The sequence below is a fragment of the Gekko japonicus genome, unplaced genomic scaffold (assembly GCF_001447785.1).
Source record: "Gekko japonicus isolate JY-2015 unplaced genomic scaffold, Gekko_japonicus_V1.1 scaffold7, whole genome shotgun sequence".
Lineage (NCBI taxonomy): Eukaryota > Metazoa > Chordata > Lepidosauria > Squamata > Gekkonidae > Gekko > Gekko japonicus.
In genome coordinates, this window is record NW_015159711.1 from 1,379,720 (window position 1) to 1,401,040 (window position 21,321).

The 21,321-nt window shown below is 46.0% G+C and overlaps 1 protein-coding gene across 1 annotated transcript in view; it reads right to left on the reverse strand.

Annotated features, from left to right (window-relative positions):
• Positions 1-21,321, reverse strand: part of MSRA (methionine sulfoxide reductase A) — a 297,114-nt gene that overhangs the window by 15,349 nt on the left and 260,444 nt on the right. The window lies entirely within an intron of this gene.

The window sequence follows — 21,321 nt, forward strand, 5'->3', positions numbered from 1 at the left end:
TTCCCTTCCCATCTAAAATTAAATATCATTATCAATATCTGTTTTTACCCCTTTAATTTTTATTTCTGGCAGTCTCATTTAATGTTAATAAAAAGCAAATTTGCATATTTTCCAATAAAAAGTGTGTGATATTTGTTCATGTCTTGTGGCTCTCAAACATCTGGCATTTATTCTATGTGGCTCTAATAAGCAAATTTGGCCACCCCTGGTATAAGGTATCTTTATGTGCTCATGTGCACCTGCATGGGGAGCCTCTCGTGCCTTTATGTATTCCATTGTCCCATCTTCCTATGCGTATGTGTGTGAGGGAGAGACAGATACAACTGAACTGTTGCAGCAGGTAGAGGGTGTCAATGTTCCAAGAGTCTGGATGGATCTAGCAGGGTGATACAGAAGAAACTCTCACTCTGCATGTCAAAGGACAACCAATTAATGTTCTCAAGCCCCAAGAACACAGAACTGCTAGTAAAAGAAGCACAAGCAAAATGGCAGGAGGCAAACAGGCCATCAGTAATGTTACCCAAATTGATGCCAAAAGCCAGTCAATGGCATCCTACCCTAGTACTTACCCTTATTCCTCCCACTCTACTGAGCAAAGTTGGAAGCCTTCTTCCAATGTAAGTGGCTCTTCCCCTGGAACACGAGCCACTTAAGATGGGGAAAGTCCTCTTAGGCTGGAGGAAAACTCCTTGGAAGATGATTGGATCCACCAGTAGGTTTTCAAAAGGAATGTGCTCAAAGGCCTCCCAGGCCCAACAGCTGTCAACAGAAGAGAGCACTGAGCCTGTCCCCACACAAAATGTTTCAAAACAATGGTTTTTACTCCCTGTTGCCATTTCCTTGTTAATAAAAGGCTCAGTTCAAAATATGAAATATACAGTTGAAATGCAAGTGTACCTGATCTCTTATGATATGCCTAACAGTAAAAGGTCCGTCCAACAGACAGGGCAAAATCTTGGAAGCTTGTGGACTGATGACTGGGCAGCAAATGCATTTCAGTCTCGGAAGTCACCATTCCAAGTGAAAACTTACCTGTCGTTGACCTCTTACCAAGAGCTGAGCTACTTTTTTATTATAGAGTGGGCCTGCTCGAGTGTGCCTCTCTGCACACACATCAATGTGCCTAAGAAGAAGGCTGCTTTGTAGAGGAACTTGCCAACAACAAACCCATTTTTGGCGCCATCTGCTCTGAAGAGAGTGAGCACCTGTTCGGAGCAGCTGCTGAACGCGGAACGTAGGTAAGAGAAAAATCAGTTTCATTCTCGACTTGGCCTGCTGCAGGTAACACATGGCCCTCACCGATGGGAATGCCAACTGTTCCCTTTTAAGCTTGTCCTAATTAGGAAGCAGAGAGCATTGTGAAATCTCAAAACTCTTCCGTTAGATTATTGCGGGAAGTTTCGAGAGATGCGATGGCAGGCCCCCCCCCCCCACACCCCCCCCCCCAAACCATCAGCTTCTGTTGTTCTTTTTATTAAAATGCCCAAACATGGGGAGGGGGGAGTGAAAAGAGCATCCCAAACTCTTTTCTCACCCTCACCCATGTCTTTTCCTAGTATGGCAACCTTCATCGGTGTGTTGTCCTTTCGAGCGATCACAGTATAAACACACACACATACCATTTAGTTCTCATTTGCAAGTAACTATTCTGAGTATGGTACTTCTATAGGATATTGGTAATGCTGCTTCCCCTTTGCGATGAGATGTTTTGAAAACAATTCTGTCTTTTGGAAGGATATTTACATTACAAATAGACTCATGCAAACAGGGAGAGGAAGGGGCTAGACTAGCTGTAACACGGGAGGGGGGGGGGAGTTAAGGGATCCCCTCATCCCCTGACTCCCAAAGCCTTGGCTGAATTGGCTGGGCTCTTTCGGAAAGAACCAGAGATAACAGGGAAAGCCTAGGATAAGCTCTGGGAGTCTCTCAATGGGATGCAGTGCCGTGAACATTTCTTTTTGGGTATGTGCGAGTCCAAGGAACCACAGATGGCTATCAAACATAGTGATGCCACTGAAGTTCATCCTTCTAGGGCTCAAAAAATCATCATCATCTTCATCATCACCACCAGATTAGATTTATAGCCCACCCTTCCCTACATAGTAGGGCTCAGGGCAGGTCACAACATTTAAAACCAAAGGAACAATTAAATATAATTCGGATTAAAATCAGCAATTACAACAGTTGCAACAGTCACAGTGCTTATTCCTCACTAGCTGGCACAGTAGAGGGCAGTTCAGGAGATGATCCAAGGTGGGAAGCCATCACTCTTCCTTGACTATGTGCCTGGTGGAACAACTCCGTCTTATTGGCCCTGCAAAAATATGAACCTGGGCAGCTCAACATTATAGAAGAAGAAGAAGAGAAGAGATTGGATTTATACCCCACCCTTCACTTGGAGTCTCAGAGAGGCTTACAAACTCCTTTCCCTTCCCCTCCCCACAACAGACACCCTGTGAGGTGGGTGGGGCTGAGAGAACTCTGACACAAACTGCTCTTTTTCAAGGACAGCTGTGCCAGAGCTTGTGACTGACCCAAGGTCACATCAGCAGGTGCAAGTGGAGGAGTGGGGAATCAAACCCGGTTTGGGGCCTATAACTGCTTTAAACCAATTTGTAATAAATATATGTATTTTTGTATAATCTGTATAATAACTAGGATGATTGGGGGCCTGGAGGCCAAGCCCTATGAGGAAAGGCTGAGGGACTTGGGAATGTTTAGTCTGGAGAAGAAGAGGTTGAGGGGTGGGGACATAATTGCTCTCTTTAAGTACTTGAAGGACTGTCCCTTAGAGGAGGGCAGGGAGCTATTCCAGTTGGCAGCAGAGGATAGGACTCGCAATAATGGGTTTAAATTAAGGGTGGAAAGGTACCGGTTGGATTTTAGGAAAAACTTCTTTACAGTAGGAGTTGTGCAACAGTGGGATCAGCTGCCTAGGGAGGTGGTGAGCTCCCCCTCGCTGGCAGTCTTTAAGTAGCAGCTGGACAAACACTTGTCAGGGATGCCCTAGGCTGATCCTGCACTGAGCAGGGGGTTGGACTAGACGGCCTTTATGGCCCCTTCCAACTTTGTGATTCTATGTTTTATACTTATTGAAATTAACACTGGGCCCCTTAATTTGTATCCAATTAACCTTTTCAGCTAAAAAATTATAGCCTCCATTTCTTCTTTGGCTCAGACTGAATATCTGAGCTTAAAAAATCTCTTCCTCCTCTGCTGCTGCTGTGTCTCTCCCTATGCCTCTCTCCTCCCCCACCTCTCCTCGTACCTTGCTGTGACAGCACTGATTGAGATGCCAGGGATACCCCAGGGTGCCTGACATACTAATGTCAGGCACCTTGGGGACCACCTTTCCCAGGGTGCACCTGGCTCCTCGGATGCTGCCAAAAACAGTATGTGAGGCACAAGAGGGATGGAAGGGCAGGGAGACAGATGCTCGCTGCTTGCTTCTCATTGCCTGCAGTAACAACAGCAGCACCAACTATCCTAGCTAAGTAAATTGTGGATGGTTTGAGATGTGGGGGTGGGGGTACAAAGCCCTTGGTGGTGCTCACTGCAACAATGGTGGGCCACAGGCTTTGAGTCTTTCCAAGGTTTGGAGCTGTGCTTGGAAAAATTGAACTCTGCCATTTTTTTTGGCAAAATAACATTGTTTTATGAAGATAAGATTCAGGTGGGTAGCCGTGTCAGTCTGAAGCAACACAGCAAAGTTTTAGTTCAGTGGGACCTTTATGACCAACAAAGCTTAATTCTGGATATAAGCTCTCATGTTCATGCACACTTCATAATGCACACAAAATCTTATACCCAGAATTAAATTGTATTGGTCTTAAAGGTGCCACTGGACTCAAACTTTGCTCTATTGCTTCAGACTGACACGACTGCCCACTTGAATCTTGTCTTACTAAGTTCAACTCCAAGTTCAGTGGTGGGGGGAGTGCAGAGGACTCTCTCATCACTACAGTGTATAGAAGATGACCTAGGATGGATTGGAAGCTGGCTAACTGTGATTACAGTAAAACAATGTGCCAATCAGTTACTCTGGATGGTTGTTTGGAGTATGGCTCCATAATTCTACTGAAAGCCCCCAGTATGCATTTCACTTGTTATAAAGAGTGTACAGTTCCAGTTTATGGAGAACATCTTCTATCAGATTTGTTTTTATAGGAGAAGGATGCTTTCCTGGAGGACTCAAAGGGGGCCCAAAGCATAATTTCTCTCTCCTCCATTTAATCATCACAATAACCCTATGAGGAAGTTTACGCTGAGTCTTCCGGTTTTGGCTCCCTCAATGGTGGCCGCATTCCCCGGAGCTCAGGGAGACATGTGCTTTAAATTGGCGGATGGGAGGGGATGCGATGGTACGCATCCCCCCCGGAGCCCTTGCGATGGGCTCCTAGCCATGGGGCGCTTGGAGGGCCCTTCCTCCGGCAACCAGCCAACGAAGGTGGGGCGGTCCCTGCCCTGACGGTCCCGCCGCTGATTTCCAGAAATGGATGCGGGGACGCACACCAGGACAAGCGCTTGGTGGCAGGGCGAGTGGATCACGAAAGGCGAGCTGTACACTGAAAAGTGAGTGACTGTATAAGCGAAGACACCAGAAAGCAAGCTGAAAGCCTCCCCTCAACAAATCGAGGGGGGGAACTCCCCCTTGAAAAGAAAAAAGCTGAATTGATAAACAAAGTTATAAGGGGGGGGGGCGGATTGCAAAACTGAATTGACTATAATAAGGAACTTTTGAGAACTTACCAAGCATTTTTAAATGATCTTGAGACTTTGATAACTTTTTCTAAAAAGTAAACAACTCTGAAACATGGCACCTCCGAGGAGGGAGGAGAAGGATAAACAAAAGAAATTGAAGTTCCCTGCCGGAAATGCCAGTCCAGCGAGTTCTGTTCCTAGACAGGGCACTACCATAGACTTCCAAAATATGCTGACTGAGGCTTTGCACCCTCTGCTGGAACAAATGACATCGCTCCATAAAAAGTTCGATACACAACAAAGCCAGTTAAATGAGACTACTAAAAAGACAGAGAAAATGGAACAAGAGCTTAAAGAAGTGGATGCCAACACCCAGAAGCTTAAAAAACAAATGCAGGTGATGGAAAAAGAGAGAGCAACTGACGAGGCTCAACTTATACAGCTCCAAATGGAAAAGGCAAGCTATGTCTTAAGATTCCAGGGGGTCCCTGAAGCAAAAGGAGAAGACTTAAAGCAGATTATGTGCGATGTATTGGGTCCGGTTGTAGATTTAAAAGCGGATTTTCTACAAAACGAAATAGATACGATCTATAGATCGTACCCTGACTACATAAGAAAGAATAATCTGCCCGGCGAGATTGTGGTGAGATTCTCCAGGAGACAAGTAAGAGACCAAGTATTGAAAGCAACAAATGGAGCCACCCTGAAAATCAAAGACAAAGAAATAAGAGTTTTGAAGGATATTCCATTTGAAGTAAGGAAGAAGAGAAAGAAATACAGAGACTTAGCGCTGTTCTTACAGAAAAAACAATGTCCCCTAAAGATGGAGTGTTCCTGAATGCATGCTCTTCAAATTTAAAGACAAGAGAGAAAAAAATTGACTCTGTTGTAAAGGCACGCAAATTTCTACATCAACATGCCGGTCCAGCAGGTGAAGAGGATAAAGATGAAGATGGCAGCAGCAAGGGAAGTGAAGAAGAAGGAGTACTGGCACCTTCTGATGAGGACTCAGTTTCTGAACTAGGTGCAGCTGTCCCTAAACTAAGCTATCGATTGAGAAACAAAAAGGACAAAAAATTAGTTGTGATTGTTCTCTAGATTTTGTTTTCAATGAATTTAAATCATTTCTCTATAGAGATCTTTATATAGTCAGATTTGTTGGAGATTCTAGTACAAGCAATAAGAATAGTGTACTCACTTAATGTAGAAAATTATAAGCTTTTTTTAATTAGAAGCTAATTTTGTAAGCATTGCGAATGACCACCATCTCTTGGGGTTTTAGTGGTTTTTCTTTACTTTCACCTGTAGTTTGAAGTTACCTTTCCTTGTTTCCTTGTAGTTTATAGAAAATGCAATTTAAAAATCCCCTACAGGGGGACAAAAAAGAGGAAGTTTACGCTGAGAGCATGTGACTGGCCCAAAGTCACCCAGCAAGCTTCCATGGCAGAGTGGCGAGTTGAACCTCCCAGAGCCTAGTCCAACACTCTAATCAGCAGATCTCACTGGATCTCAACTTTGCAGTCTGTGGTGGGAAACAAATATATGTGCTACAGTTTGATAAAAAAGTGCTTGGCCCTCTCTCTGTTTCTAACCACAGGACCACATACAGCACCTAAATGAATAATGCAGTGTTTGTAATTCCAAAGCCCAACTCCATTATCTCGCTGGGTACACCTGGCATATACAAGACAGATTCCCTTCACTGACGTGAGCAGGCAGCTGTCTGTGCTTTGATACGGAGAAACTTTTAAATCAGAGTTTAAATACGGACAATCCTTTAAACATTTCATGGTCACCTTAACAAGCATGATTATAATGTAATGTCAGGTGGGGCTGTACTGACAAAAAAGGAGCTTCCATCTTGCTTCACAATAAAGATGAGAAAGAACTGCAAGCAAGCAAACAGCAGAATGTCCAAAGGAGAAATTCCACCAAGCAAGAAGGAACCAGTGCGGAAACAGCAAGGCTGAAATGAGCACCAGCCTTCCAAATGCAGGGTGCTAATGCTGGCCCAGATTTCTCCAATAGCTGTCATTTTTACATTCCGCTCTTTTGCTTTGTCTGCTGGGCTTCTTATTTAGTTGCCTGTTTTTAACATTGCTAGCCTTGAACTGAGGCTATCGTACTTTGGTCACATTACGAGAAGATAAGAGTCGCCGGACAATAATGCTAGGAAAAGTTGAAGGCAGCAGGAAAAGAGGAAGACCCAACATGAGATGGATTGACTGAACAAAGGAAGCCACAAAGGCCCTCAGTTTGCAAGACCTGAGGCAAGGCTGTTAATGACAGGACGTTTTGGGTGACATTAACCTATAGGGTCACTATAAGTCAGAAGCAACTTGACAGCACTTAACACACACACAGGTCAAATCTGCATTTGTCTTTCCCACCAGTGTCCCAGCCTTCTGACTCCGTCTTCAAAAAAGCTGTCTACATTTGGTTTCATTTTCACACCTCAACAGTGCTAGCATACTTTTGCACGTCCGCATAAGTTTATCACCTTCTCGTGGCGGCTCCACTGTCATTGCGCCTCCACACTGCTTTAAAAGAATCTTCTCCAAACAACATTCAAACAAGCATAGAGAAAGACGGCATCACAGCAGCATGAAACTAATTTAAAAATGCAAATACAGATTCGACCACAGTCTTAATTCATTCATAATTTAAAGAAGATTTGATACACAGACTGTAGGAATGGGTCACCCGCAGCTACCCATGTATACTCTAGTAATAACCTGGAGCCACTTGCCTGGAATACTGATTTATTTGATCAGGCCCTTGGGCCCTGGCGCCTGCCAGTGACATCATTGCATGCCTGAGTCCAGCAGCCTCAGCCCCTGGCACAGTGGTCATACTGCACACAAGACCCTTTCTACCAGTGCTACTTATGAGAGTCTGGCGGAAGCTGGAAAGGCTTCACCATACAGCAGGAAGTAAAGCCCAGGACTCTACTAAGCAGTAAAGACTGCAAAGTAAGGGGGAGAGCAGGAAGGTTCCATTCTTGGTCTGAATGCCAAAGCAGGGCCTGGAGCCTCAAAGAGCCTGATCCCAGGTCCATAGCAGACTAAGACACTGGATGGATCAGTTCCAAAATGGACTGGGAGGGGAATGAGGCATGTTTCCTGAATATGGCAGAATTCACTGCCAACTCTTAAACTTTTTAAAGTACAGGGACATCTACAGATGGGAGTGCCTGAGGGGAAATGGAAACTTTTTGGGGGGTTCCTGAGGCCTTTATAAAAAAAAAAATTCCCAATGGGTACATTTGCAAGCTCTGGGTTGGGAAATACCTGGAGATTTCAGAAGTAGAGCCTGAGGAAGACAGGTTTTGGGGAAAGGAGGGACTTCAGTGGGATACAATGCCATAGAGTCCACCTTTCAAAGTGGCCATTTTCTCTAGGAGGTTGGCAACCCTACCAATGGAAATGTTGGAGAGCACTGAAATGAAACGCCTATGAATTACTTTCTCTTAGAAAGAGTAAAATGCTTCTTAAGGAAAGGTTAAGAGATAAGAAGAGCCCTGCTGGATCAAACAAAAGGCCCATCTAGTCCAGCATTCTGTTCACGCGGTGGCCACTCAGCTATCTCTAGGAAGCCCACAAACGGGAAGACAGCAACCGTGTTATCCTTCCTATGCTCCCCAGCAACTGATTTAAGGAGGCATACTGCCTCTGGTCCTGGAGGGAGTAGATATCCATCATGATTAGTAGCCAACAAGAGCCCAGTCCTCCATAAAATTGTCTACTCCTCTTTTAAAGCTTTCCAAGTGGGCAGCCATGACTACATCCTGTAGCAGCTCAAATTTCCTAATTTTTCCAATGGGAGGGTTTTCCCCAAAATTTCCCAGTTTTTCCTTTGAGCAACAAAAACCTTGTCTTACAAAGCATTTCACTCATTCCAAATGTACAGCATTTTCCATTGGAAAAATTAGGAAATTTGAGGTTACAAAGGGCTCAGAAACCAGCTGCAGAGACAGACTCCAGGATGAACAGATTACTGCCTTTAAATTAGCACTGATCAGAAGACAATAGGCAGAATCCACTGTCCCAATCTTTAATTCATCCAGAATAGAAGTCTGTAGGTCCATCATGTACCTGATAACACAATTGGGCACATGTGGGGAATTTAAGGCTGCATCCCTCCTGGAATGAATGGGGATGTAGGGTGGCCCAAACCCTTTGAAATGTTCCATATACACGTAATGTTTTGGAGCCGAACAGGCATTAGGGGGATTCGAAAGTTCTAGAAAGGACTGTAATATTTTGGTGCTTTTGATCATCAGATATCTGGCCATTTAAACTGGGTGCCTTAAATGGGTCCCAAAGAACCTGACCATAGAATCCAGCATTCAGATCTGGTATTTCTGGATTCCAAGAAACAATACCAAAGCCACAGTCTTATATAAGACTGCCAAGTGGGGGCGGGTGGGCGGGTAAACCCCCCCTTTGGAGGCCAGATTTCTGTCGCCGTGGAATTGGGCCCTGGGGGGAACTCCGCCCCACGAAGCGCAGGCTCTGGGGGGAACTCCGCCCCCCTCCGACGATTGGGGCCACGCCCCCAACGCGAGCGACGTAGCGCGTCACTTCCTGTGACATGCTGGAGGCGCGCACGCATCGCCAGCAAGCTCCCGGAGCCCAGCGAGGCTCCCCCGCTGCCAAGGTAAGTAGACTTGGCAACCCTAGTCTTATACAAAAATCTTTATCTGGGTGTAAGCCCAATTGAACACAGCCAGGCTTCCTTCAGAGTGAACAAGCACAGGATCAGGCTACTTGTTGAAATTGCTTGGCAGGTGAGGCAATAAGAGACCCAAATCCATGCTTGCACCACACATGAACACAAATAGCAATTCTGCATAACCACAGAGTTCAAATTACTCATGCAAGCACTGAAATCCTACATCTTTATATACAAAATGAAGAGAGAGAAAAGACGGTATTTTTACTGCAGGGAAAAACCTGTGGTTTTAAAAAAATGGCAAACCTTTCTAGTTCTAATACTCCCCTCCATCACTAGAGCTCCAGCTGAACTGAAAAATCCTTCCCCATCATGCTGTCACAGTTTAGGGACTGCTGGCATCTCCGTCTCCAAGAGGAAGAAAAGCAGGAAGCTGAAAGCTCAGCAGCTGAGAACACGCAGATTTGGAAGCAGCAGGTCGGAGCAGATGGAAGAGTGATTACTGACGCTAGAAGTTATAGTCTTTTAAAAAAATCCTGGCATTTAAAACGGGGGGGGGGGGGATTAAAAGCACACGCAACTGGGTTGAGTTTAGGTTTGAAAAGCTTTCATACATCACTTGATTTCTAAGTCACAAAAGCCTGGTAAAGGGTTAACATTCTCTGCACAAAAACATGACCATCAAAGTATATCTATATCACTGGTCACATGGGACAAGGGTTTGGCCCATTGAATATCACCTCTTTTTGTCATTCTCCTCAAGACAGGAGAGTTAGGGTTGCCAACCCCCAGGTGGGACCTGGTTTTCTCCCAGAATCACAACTCATTTCCAGGCTACACAGATGAGTTCCCATGGAGAAAATAAGCAGCTGGACTCTATGGCATCCCAGTGTGGTGTAGTGGTTAAGAGCAGCAGACTCTAATCTAGAGAACTGGGTTTGATTCCCCACTCCTCCTCCATATGAAGCCTGCTGGGTGACCTTGGTCCAGTCACAGTTCGCTCAGAACTCTCTGAGCCCTATGTACCTCACAGGGTTCCTGTTATGGGGAGAGGAGGGGAAGGCAGTTGTAAGCCACTCTGAGACTCTTTAGGGTAGAGAAAAGAAGGGTATTAAAAACCAACTCCTACTCCAGTTTGGTGTAGCGGTTAAGTGCACAGACTCTAATTTGGGAGAACCGGGTTTGATTCCCCACTCCTCCAATTGCAAGCCATAGTTCTGGCACAGCTGTTCTTGAAAAGGCGCAGTTTCTGTCAGAGCTCTCTCAGCCCCACCTACCCCACAGGATGTCTGTTGTGGGGAGGGGAAGGGAAAGGAGTTTGTAAGCCGCTCTGAGACTCCTTTGGGTAGTGAAGGGCGGGGTATAAATCCAATCTCCTCCTCCTCCTCCTCCTCCTCCTCCTCTTCTTCTTCTTCTTCTTCCATCACCGCTGAGCTCCCTCCTCTCCCCAAACTCTGCCTTCAAATCTCCAGGAATTCCCCATGCTGGAGGTGACCACCTGGGAACGTCAAGTCAGCGAAGTGGGCAGTAGTTGTGAAGTTGAGAAGAGATCACAGATCCATGGCAGAGCTCCCGCTTTGCAGGTAGGAGGTCCCAGGATCAATTGCTGCCATCTCTAGTTAAAGTGGTTTCAGCTACAAGAGGTGGGAAAGAGCCTTCCCTGAAATCCTGGAGAGCTGCTGCCAGTCACAGCAGGTGACATTCTCGTTCATATGCTCAGCCCAGCACGATACAACAAACTGATTTCAACGTAGCTCCTCAGTAACTTTGTAAATTTAAACTAAGTGGACTATGGTACTTTATGGGGAGGGACCATAGCTCAAAGGGAACACCAACATTTTGCAGCCAGAAGGCCCTGGTTCAATTCATGCCATTTCATGTTAAAAGGGTAACCAAGACCATTTCCACATGCCGACAATTCTCCACATAACTTTCACTGCCATTGCAGTGCCACTGGAGAATCCACATGGCAGTTTTCTCCACACTTTTCTTACTTCAGTTGGCATATTGTTATAGTATTATAACATTGTAACAATCTATCCCCAGCCTTTTTGAGCTTGTGGAATTCTGACACAACATGGTGGGCATAGTCACAAAATGGCTGCCACAGGAGGTGAAGCCAGACACAAAATGGCTGCCACAGCTTACCTTCAGTCACACAGTGAAGTTCTTTGTGCTGTGGCGGCAACTGCTGCCAAAGGAACGTTTTTAAAAATCTGCCAATCAAAATATCAAGCGGCCAATCAGAACCCTTGCTGGGGAAAGCCCCAACTGGTCCCACCCACTTCCTAAAGGCACTTGGCGGGCGCCAGGAAAGATGTCCACAAGCACCATGGTGCCCACAGGCACCACTCTGGGGACCCCTGTACTAGGTCCTCTGAATTCCCAACTTCATCCTAAAAAAGTAAGTGTCTAGCCATACAATGGATGGACAATAACTTACTGGCCTTCTCCCCGGTTCTGGTGCTGTATGTTTGTTTTCACTGAATTGTTCTATAATTTTAAATGTTATTTTTAGTCGTTCAAATGTTTTAATGTTGTTATGTTTACTGCTTTGGGGACTCCAATAGAATGGAAAGGCTGCATAAAAAAGTTTTTATGCTGGGCCCTGATCTCACATGGGAGCGTGTTCCACCAGGCCAGAGCCAGACCTGAAAAACCTCTGGTTCTGGATGAGGTTAAGCAGATCTCTTTTGGGTCGAGGACTACCAGAAGATGTTGTTCTGACGAGCGCATATTTGGAGAGAAGGTCCTGCAGATATGTTGGACCCTGACTGCACAGGGCTTTAAAGGTTAATACCATAACCTTGAACTTGATCTGGTACTCAATTGAAAGCCAATGCAGCTGGAAAAGCATTGGCTGTAGATGTGCTGACAAAGACGTCCCGGTCAGGAGGCGTGCCGCGGCATTTTGCACCAGCTGAAGTTTCTGAGTCAAATTCAAGGGCAGCCCTGTGTACAGTGAGTTACAGTAGTCTAGCCTGGAGGTGACCATTGAATGGATCACCGTGGCCAAGTCACGGGAGGAGAGATAGGGAACCAGTTGCCTGACCAGCTGAAGATGGTAAAAGGCTGATCTGGCAACATTCATGACCTGGGCCTCCATTGACAGCAAGGCATCCAGGATCACTCCTAGACTCCTCACCATTGGTGCTGCTGTTAACAGCAGGGTTGGGGGCTGGATTCCCGATCCCACCCCACTGCAACTCAGGCACAGGACATCTGTCTTTGATGGATTTAATTTCAGCCGGCTCTACTGTAATCAACCAATCACAGCCTCCAAGGCCCTGGCTAAAATATCTGGGGCAGAGTCCAGCCAGCCAGCCAGCCATGAGCAGATACAGCTGAGTGTCATCAGCGTACTGGTAACAAACCACCCCAAACCCCAGATTAATTTGGCAAGGGGGTGCATATAGATGTTAAACAACATTGGGGAGAGGACTGCCCCTTGAGAAACACCGCATACCAAAGGGAGAAATCCTCTCCCCAGGTGCCACCCTCTGTTCCCGACCATGGAGAAAGGAGACTAGCCACTGCAAAGCTGTCCCCCGTATCCCCGCTTTAGCGAGGTGGTGGGTCATAAGATTGTAATCGACTGTGTCAAATGCTGCTGTTAAGTCAAGCAACAACAGTAGCACTGGTCCATCTTGATCCAGATGTCTCTGGAGGTCATCCATGAGGGCGGCCAGCGCTGACTCTGTCCCATAGCCAGGGCGGAAGCTGGACTAGAATGGGTCCAAAATACAGGTGCCATCCAGGAAAACTTGTAGCTGTTCCACTACCACTCTCTCAACTACCTTGGCCAGGAATGCAAGGTTCAACACTGGGTGGTACTTGGCTGGAACCATAGGGTCCAGAGATGGTTTTTTTCAAGAGCGGTCTCACCGCTGCCTCCTTTGAAGACCCTTAAGTCAGGGATAAGTTGACAGTATCTCCCAGGATAACACATATTCTGTCTCCAGCTGACCTTTACCAACCATGATGGGCATAGGTCAAGGAGGCCAGTGGTGGGCTTCACAGCTGCCAGGATGCTGTCAACCTCATCCTGGGAGAGTCAACTGAACTCCAAGATTGGGCCAGAAGATGGCCAAGGGGCCTCCAGTTCTATCAACTGTGGTCGGCAAAGTCTTGGCAGAGCAACAAGATTTTATCTGCAAAATAGATCACATAGGCCTCAGAGCTAATGGCTAATTCTCTGTCCTTTTGATTTTCCTGTGGAAGGGAAGTGAATGATCTGATTACTCTAAATAATTGAGCTGGGCAAGAGCTTGTGGATACAATGGAAGATGCACAGGATTCCTTCTTTGCGGCTTTCATTGCCAGGTTGGTATAGTGGTTAGGAACACGGACTCTAATCTGGGAGGACTGGGTTTGATTCCCCACTCCTTCACATGCAGCTGCTGGTGTGACCTTGGGTCCAAGTTGTTTCAGAGATGTTCTCTCATGAGCAGTTCTCAAAAAAGAGCTCCCTCAGCTCTCTCTACCTCATAGGGTGTCTGTTGTGGGGAGGGGAAGGGAAAGGAGATTGTAAGCCGCTCTGAGACTCCTTCAGGTAGTGAATCCCATCTCCTCCTCCTCCTCTTCTTCTCCTCCTCCTCCTCATAGGCTTTCATAAATCCAATCTCCTCCTCCTCTTCGGCTTTCATAAACGTCCTACAGGATGTTCTTGCAGATCAGTCGCAAGTACGCCGCCACATTCACTCTAGCTGTCTTAGCTCCCGGTTTCATCCTCTGCAGCTCTGAGGTATACCAGGGGCTGGTTTGGCATGGGAGTGAAGAGGGTGTTGGGGAGCGATTTTGTTGATGGCTTCAGAGAGTCAGCTATGCCAATCCTCTACCACCTCATCTAATGAACTGCTGGGAGAGTCAGATCTCACAGAGCATTTTGAAAACTAAATGGATCCATTAGTCTCTACGGGTGAACATAAATCAACTTGCTGCCTAAACAAGGAGGGGTTGGGATATTCAGACAAGCCTTCAGGGCAAAGTGGTCTGACCATGGCACTGCATCAATGGTTTCCACATTAATCCCCATCCCCCAAATTAGGTCCAGTGTGTGACCTGCTTGATGCATGGGAGCTGATACAAACTGGAAGAGTCCTAATGCCATCTTGGATGATACTAGGTCCATAGCCTGTGAGGAGGCAGCATCGTCGGCATGGATGTTAAAGCCCCCCATAACCAATATTCTAGGGTATTCCAATGCTCATCCCGATACCGCCTCCAACAGGCTCAACAGGGTATCTGTCGGTGTGTTAGGCAAGTCAGTATACCAGCCAGATAGCCAAACTCTCCTCTGCATTCCATGCCAGGCCTACACAATAAATGCTGGCGATTTTTGGTACAGGGAGTGTCCTGAAGGAGAAAGACTTATTGCAATGCCCTCTACTTTTATAAGCCCCTTTTTTCATTATGGGATGCCATGCCTCAGTTTTTCATTTGTACTGTTTTCCAGTTCTGCAATGCTAGTGCTTTGTGTGTGTGTGTTACGTGCCATCAAGTTGCTTTCAATTTATGGTGACCCTATGAATGAATGACCTGAAAATCCTTTCATTAACAGCCTTGCTCAGAGGTCTTGCAAACTGAGGGCTGTGGGTTCTGTTTTTTGAGTCAGTCCATCTTATGTTGGGTCTTCACCTTCTCCTGCTGCCTTCAATTTTTTTCCTAGCAAGCACGATTAATCTTCTCCAGTGAGTCTTGTCTTCTCATAAATCCCACTCCTGCTGCATTGTTCATTGGAGGTCTTTGCTGTCTGACTTAATTGCTTTTCATATTCTCAGTGAAAGGGGTGGGCTATAAATGAAATGAATAGTAATAATAACAGTAATAATAAAGTAGTTATCTGAACTCTCCGTTGTGGGCACCAGAATGCCACCGAGGGCCGGAAGTGGGCTGAACAGCAGCACAGACAAACCACCTGGGCAAAGAGCACATCAGGGAAAAGGCTACTCTGAGCGCCTTTTCTCCCAGGAATGCTACCTTTCCCCACGGACAGTTCTGATTTTTATTGGGGGAGCGTCAAACATGTGATCTGCCACATGCCCTCTGAAGGGGTAGAGTCCACTGGTGCTATTTCAGTAAATGCCAATTTCATCTGAACAGGCCCTGAGTGAGAGAACACAATGTGTTCCTAACGCCTTCAACAGGCTGGAGTAGCTCCCTGAAAGTAGATGTTGGCAAGGAGGCTGGGAAATGTTCCCGTTCAAGAGCGGCTGGTCTTGCCACAAAATAATCTCCCTAGGGAAGCTACGGAGTCCCTGAGGAAGGTGCTTAAACTAGTGGCATCCTCTTCAAAACAAAATTGCAGTAGGGGGATGAGGTAATGGGTGGTCTTCTTAGGAGGACAATTGTAAGGGCAATATGAATACGATTTTCAAAGACAGGAGAACAAAACGGTATAATGATTTCAGGTCCATTCGGCCTCTCTCCCCCCCACCCACCGGCAGCAGAGTACATGACTTTTGATTTTAAGTATTAAAAGAAATCCTCTCTCAAGGAAAGAAGTAAGCATCAACGGTATGAATAAAAGAACACAGCATAGGCAAGGGTAGAAAAGTGATTAGTATTCATTGATATCTAAGAAGGTAGGTCTTTTTGAGGAAATTGGGACAAAATAAATAATGAAGCAAAATGCTGGGCGCTACCTGACTTCAAATGATTTATCATCTCTGTTCACTGAGGTCCAGTGAGCTTTTCACCAGTCCTGGGGGCTTGTGCTAGGCTGGACCTGAGGCACGTGTCCTGAAATCCAGGTGATCTACAGGGGAGAAGGGTGCTTGGCATTCCCCCCATGAATCCATCCTCACCAGTTGCTCCTCCCGCCCCGCTTCCCCCAGGACAGGCTCCGGAGCTGTGTTTGTGGCACATGAAAAACTGCAGCCTGCATTAGGGGGGGGAGGTCCGGGGGGGGGGGGGGGGGGACCACAGGCAGAGCAAGAGTTAGATACCCCCCTCCTCCTGGTCACTGCTTCTCTCTTGCGAATCACCCCCCCCCTCTTTCTTTGCAGAGGGGAAATGTTGGCCATGATTTCAAGACACACGGTGGAAATGGAACATGTAGAAAGAGAACAAAAACAGAACATAAGCCAGATGGTAAAGCTGGAATGTTTTGCAAAAAAAAAAAAAAAAAACCCTGCCAAAAACACAACCACCACCCTACCACAAACACACAGAGTCACCAAAAACCCACCCAGTTCAGAGATATTGAGTGGTTACTTTAAGCTTTGTGTGCTTAACATTTAAAAAGACAGGTCAAGATCTGCTTTCTGTTGAAGATTTTTCCATATAATTCTATTATCTGAGAGTCAGATGTGCAGTCTCAGGGAAAAATCTTAATAGCAGTTTAAAAACAAAAACAGGTTTTAATTTCTCCCATAATAACTCCTAGGCCTCTTGTCATTGTATCAGTATCGACAATCAAAGCCCTTGCCAGCTGATGGTTTCTAAGAAGCAAATAAAAGAGTAAATAAAATGGCTACAATTTCGTCCTGAGTGGCTACCACTTAACACACACACACACAAATAAAACTATGGATGTGAGTGTGTCAGCACTGCGGGACGAAATGGATAGCCCTCGCCACTCATCCCAAGGACAAACACCATTAATGGAGGGATTGTCTGCCGCAATTTAACACTGATTCACAACTGGCAACTTAAAATGACAATTGCAAAAATGCCACCTCATAGATGCCAGTCCTCATGAACAGGAGCGACGGAGCTTGGGGGCTGAAGGGTTTTACCCACAGAACGCTGAACAGCCTTGCAAAGGCATTGTTTTGATGAATAAACGTCTCTGGGAAAACCTTGACGGCAAATGGAAGGCAAGAGGGAAAGCGCAACACACACAGAAGAACTGCACCAGGTAGACATGAGATGCCTTTTCAGGTAAACAAATACAGAGAAAGGCAAGTTGGTCTCAGGGTTGCTCGCAAGTTTAATGCATTCAGTGAAAGAAAATGTTATGGGTAACAAGAGCAAGAGAGGGGTGTCTGTTATGGAATCCACCTTTGAAGGGTCATCATCGTCCCAAAGGTCACAAGGCCATCAACTGCAAGGTCAGTTGTAAGATCGTAGAACGGCAGCCATTGCCTCATCAGAACAGGATGCTAGGACGGGACCATGACAGACTTCTAAATGCTTCGCCATGATAGATGAGAAAAAGAGGAAGCCAACCCCTCTTTTTGATGCACTAGTTTTCTATGGAAGGCAGTGTGTGTGTGTGTGTGTGTGTGTGTGTTGGGGGGGCATTACAGCTCCAGCCTCTGGCAGTAAAATGCAAGAAGCACTCTGCCATGCAATTCCAGTGAAGATGTAGACCAGCCCTAAATCACATGTTACCGCCTCAAACAGAATCCTATTATTATGTATAAAAATCAAAAAGAGAGTGGGGAAAATAAACCCCTCTTGACTCACTGTCAGGCCCCGTTTTTCGCAAGAGGGCACTAGCTAGTCACTACTGACTGCTCTGTCCGTTGACCATTAACCCCAAAGTTCCATATATGTTGATATTCCCACAGTTCATTGGGTGGCAGACGTTTCCCAGGGGAGCACAGGCCCTTTAAATTCCTTGCACTGCTTGGGGCTGTGTGTGTGTTGGCCTTCACAGTAATAAGCTCTGGTGGCTCCTGCTGTCCAGGTGCTGCATCACCAATGCAGCCAAGGAGAGAAGGTATTGCCCATTCTTCCTCCCTAAAGCTCTCCTTTGTCCACTTCCCACCCCTGTAGCCCACCACACCCCTTAAACTCCAAACCTTGCGGTTGTGGCAAGAAGGATGCTCCATACCATCCCCTCCCCACCCCCTTCCCTGCAGCCTCAGCACCTCGGAGACACAGTCCTGGGCGACAGCACCTTGGCCATTCTTAGGGACGTAGGCGCATCGCCTGACCCCAGAAACAGCAGGCCAGGCAGGATGTGGGAGATTCCACTACACAAACCTCCCTCTCTCATGCGATTATGTTTCTCGCACTCAACAGGAAGCAAAACAATGAAGAACCAAATAAGGCCAGACAGGGCTCTCTGGTGATGACAGCTAGGAAGACAAGACAGGCCTGTGAGGGAAGCAGAAAATCTGTCATGAGGGAATGAGAAGCAGCTCTCCCCCTCATAACGAGTAGTGGGTTATGGAGAAGGGGAGGGGGGGAAATGCTTGACGTATTAAAAAGCAAATCAGACAAAAACCACTGTGTCTCCTGCATCTAAGCTTTTATTTGAAGCCTTTTTTCTTGCCACCACTTCCCACAAAGGAAGAGTTCAAATACAAAGACCGGACTAGGTGTCCCTCCCCCTTTTAAAAAATGCACCAGCTTTTCCAACCTTGCGGTGAACTTGGAGGTGTCATGAAGCATTATTTACACCCCATCTATTTATCACTTTCTCCTCTTAAGCACCTGACCTTGTCAAAAAGCGTAAAGGTTATTCTCTCTTTTTATATCTAAATTATAAATGAACAGGACTGTTGTACTTATCTGTTGGCATCTGGAAGGCCAGGTGAGGTCAAAACCAGTTCAGAATTCAGAATATTGCTCAGGAGAGAGAGAGAGAGAGAGGGAGGCATCCTGAGTGCACTTTGCAATTCTCCGCTCCCCTCGGCTTAGCTTAGCCATTGCTACATTCAGAGTGATTTGTCATCCAGTCCATTTCAAACAAGGGCTGACACACACGCACCTAGCTGCATTTTGATGTCTTTCTTTGCTGTGGAGTTCACGTCAACAGCAGCACAGTTTGTTGTATAACAGGCACAACTGGCCCTCGCGTAGATGAGGAGTCAGAGCAGTCCCTGCCTCAGTAAAAATAAGATGAGCTGTGAAAAGACATGACACGCAAAAGAAGGGTGGTTGCGTATAAAATGTCAGCTCCCCACACTCTGTCACACAAGAAACTGAACCCAGGAAGGGGCTACACAGATAGGAGTGGGCTTGATTCTCAAGCTGGCATGGCATAGTGGTTAGGGTGTCTGATAAGGATCCGGGAAACCTCGGTTCTAACCCCCTCTGCCATGAATCTTGCTGGGTGATCTATGTGGGCCAGCCACTACCTCACAGGATGGTTATGAAGATAACAGCATAACAGAGAGGAGAATGATGTCATAAGCTGCTCTGGGTCACCATTGCAGCAACAACAACAACAAAAAGAAGAAGCCAGGAATAAATATCTGAATAAATCAATAATGGTCCCTGGGAGCAGGGAGCAGATTTTACCATGATGTCAGTGGTTTACACAGTATACGTTTTCTGTTTTTGCCATATAAATGAACTGCTTATGTTCACTTCATTGGGGAAAAGGAAAGCAGTGCATTGGGGTAAAATGTTCCTTCCTTGCACTCTAGACATTGGGTGGCCTGGGTGTCACTGACAGGAATCCTACAAGGCAGTCCCAGTGAAAAGGGGGAGCATGTGTGCACTGCTCCCCCCCCCCAAGTATGCACAATAGAGACACCCTTTCACCACCCAGATAATGAAGGGACTTCCTGAATCACAGCACAGTCGCTTCACCATTGTTCTACACTAGAGAGTATCCTCCACTGATTACTGATCAGTTACTGCGTTTAATTCAAGGTTCTGGCTATTATCTAAAAAGCTCTTCAGGGCACCAGACCCACATGCCTGCGGGACTACCTCCCCTACCATGTTCCGCTGTGACAGCTCGTTCATCTGAGCAAAGCCTTCTGAAAGTGCTGCCCTGCACAGGTAAAATGGGCAATTGCCCATTCATGTGCACGCTGTGTAGTGACTCCCACATTATGGAATACTCTGCCTGAGGCAATTAGGAAGGCCCCAATGCATCCATCGTTTTGCAAAATGTACAAAACAGAATGGTTCAGGTAGATGCTACTGTACAGGCAGAAAAGCTGTGGCGTAATGGACCAGCTCACGAGGTGTCTTCTCTTAGGGATAAGGCTTTTCCTACACTGATGTTCTTGTTGCCTTAAACAGATACGTATGCATGCATTGTTCTTAAGCTCCCCACCCCACCCTAAAATCCCAGCCCAGCTGCATTGTCTTCCTAGGAAGCCTTGCTGTTAAATTCAAACATCCCTATATGTATTTTGCAATCTGTTTACTGACTGACCTTTTTTATTTTTAAAATGTTTATTAAGAGGAAGTATAACACATCAAAACATATAATAACTGCAAAACAGTATACAAATGTCCTGAGAATCCAGAATTACAAACCAACCAGTTAATCACCATAAAAATTTTTTACAATCCTGCATTGCGGGAAGGGTTTACCCTTAACAGTCAAGTCATGGGGTTTAACTGTGACAGGATCAATGCTTTGGATTGACTTACAGTAATGGGCGCAGAGGACATCTTTACTTTATGCATTCAGGAATGTATGTATGTATGTATGTATGTATGTATGTATGTATGTATGTATATGTATGTCAACAGGGCATTGGGCAGAGGGTAAAATGTTTTGTTGATCTGACCATGCTTTTTTAAAATCTTGTGCTGTTGTTTTTTAGCTTGCTGAAGGATTGTTTTATTGTGTTTTATACATTTCCAACTTACTGCTTTATTAGCCACCTGAGTCTAAGGCAGGATATACAGAATATTTTAAATAAACTAAAGACATTCTTGCTCAGTGCCATCCTCTATCCAGACACTGCAGACTGGAATTGCAAACCTTTTCCCCTTTTGGCTGCACAAAATAAAAGAGAAAGAAGGAAGGGGAGAGTTTTGGCCTGCTGCTTACTACCAGGTCCTTCCAGATCAGGTCTTATACTGGGGGTGGGAAAGGAGAAGGGGGGGCACCTAAAGGGAGTCTAAAAAAAGAAGGTACTTCAGCTTGTCTCGTATTCCAACACATCTGCTGCTTCTTAGTTCCTGCAGAAAGATGGAACTGTTTGTTCTTTTCAGCCATAAACAGGCTAGTGATGAAAAAAGCATCCACCTGGTGGGAAACATAGACAACAAGTGGCGGGACCCGCGATACTTGCGGGGGGG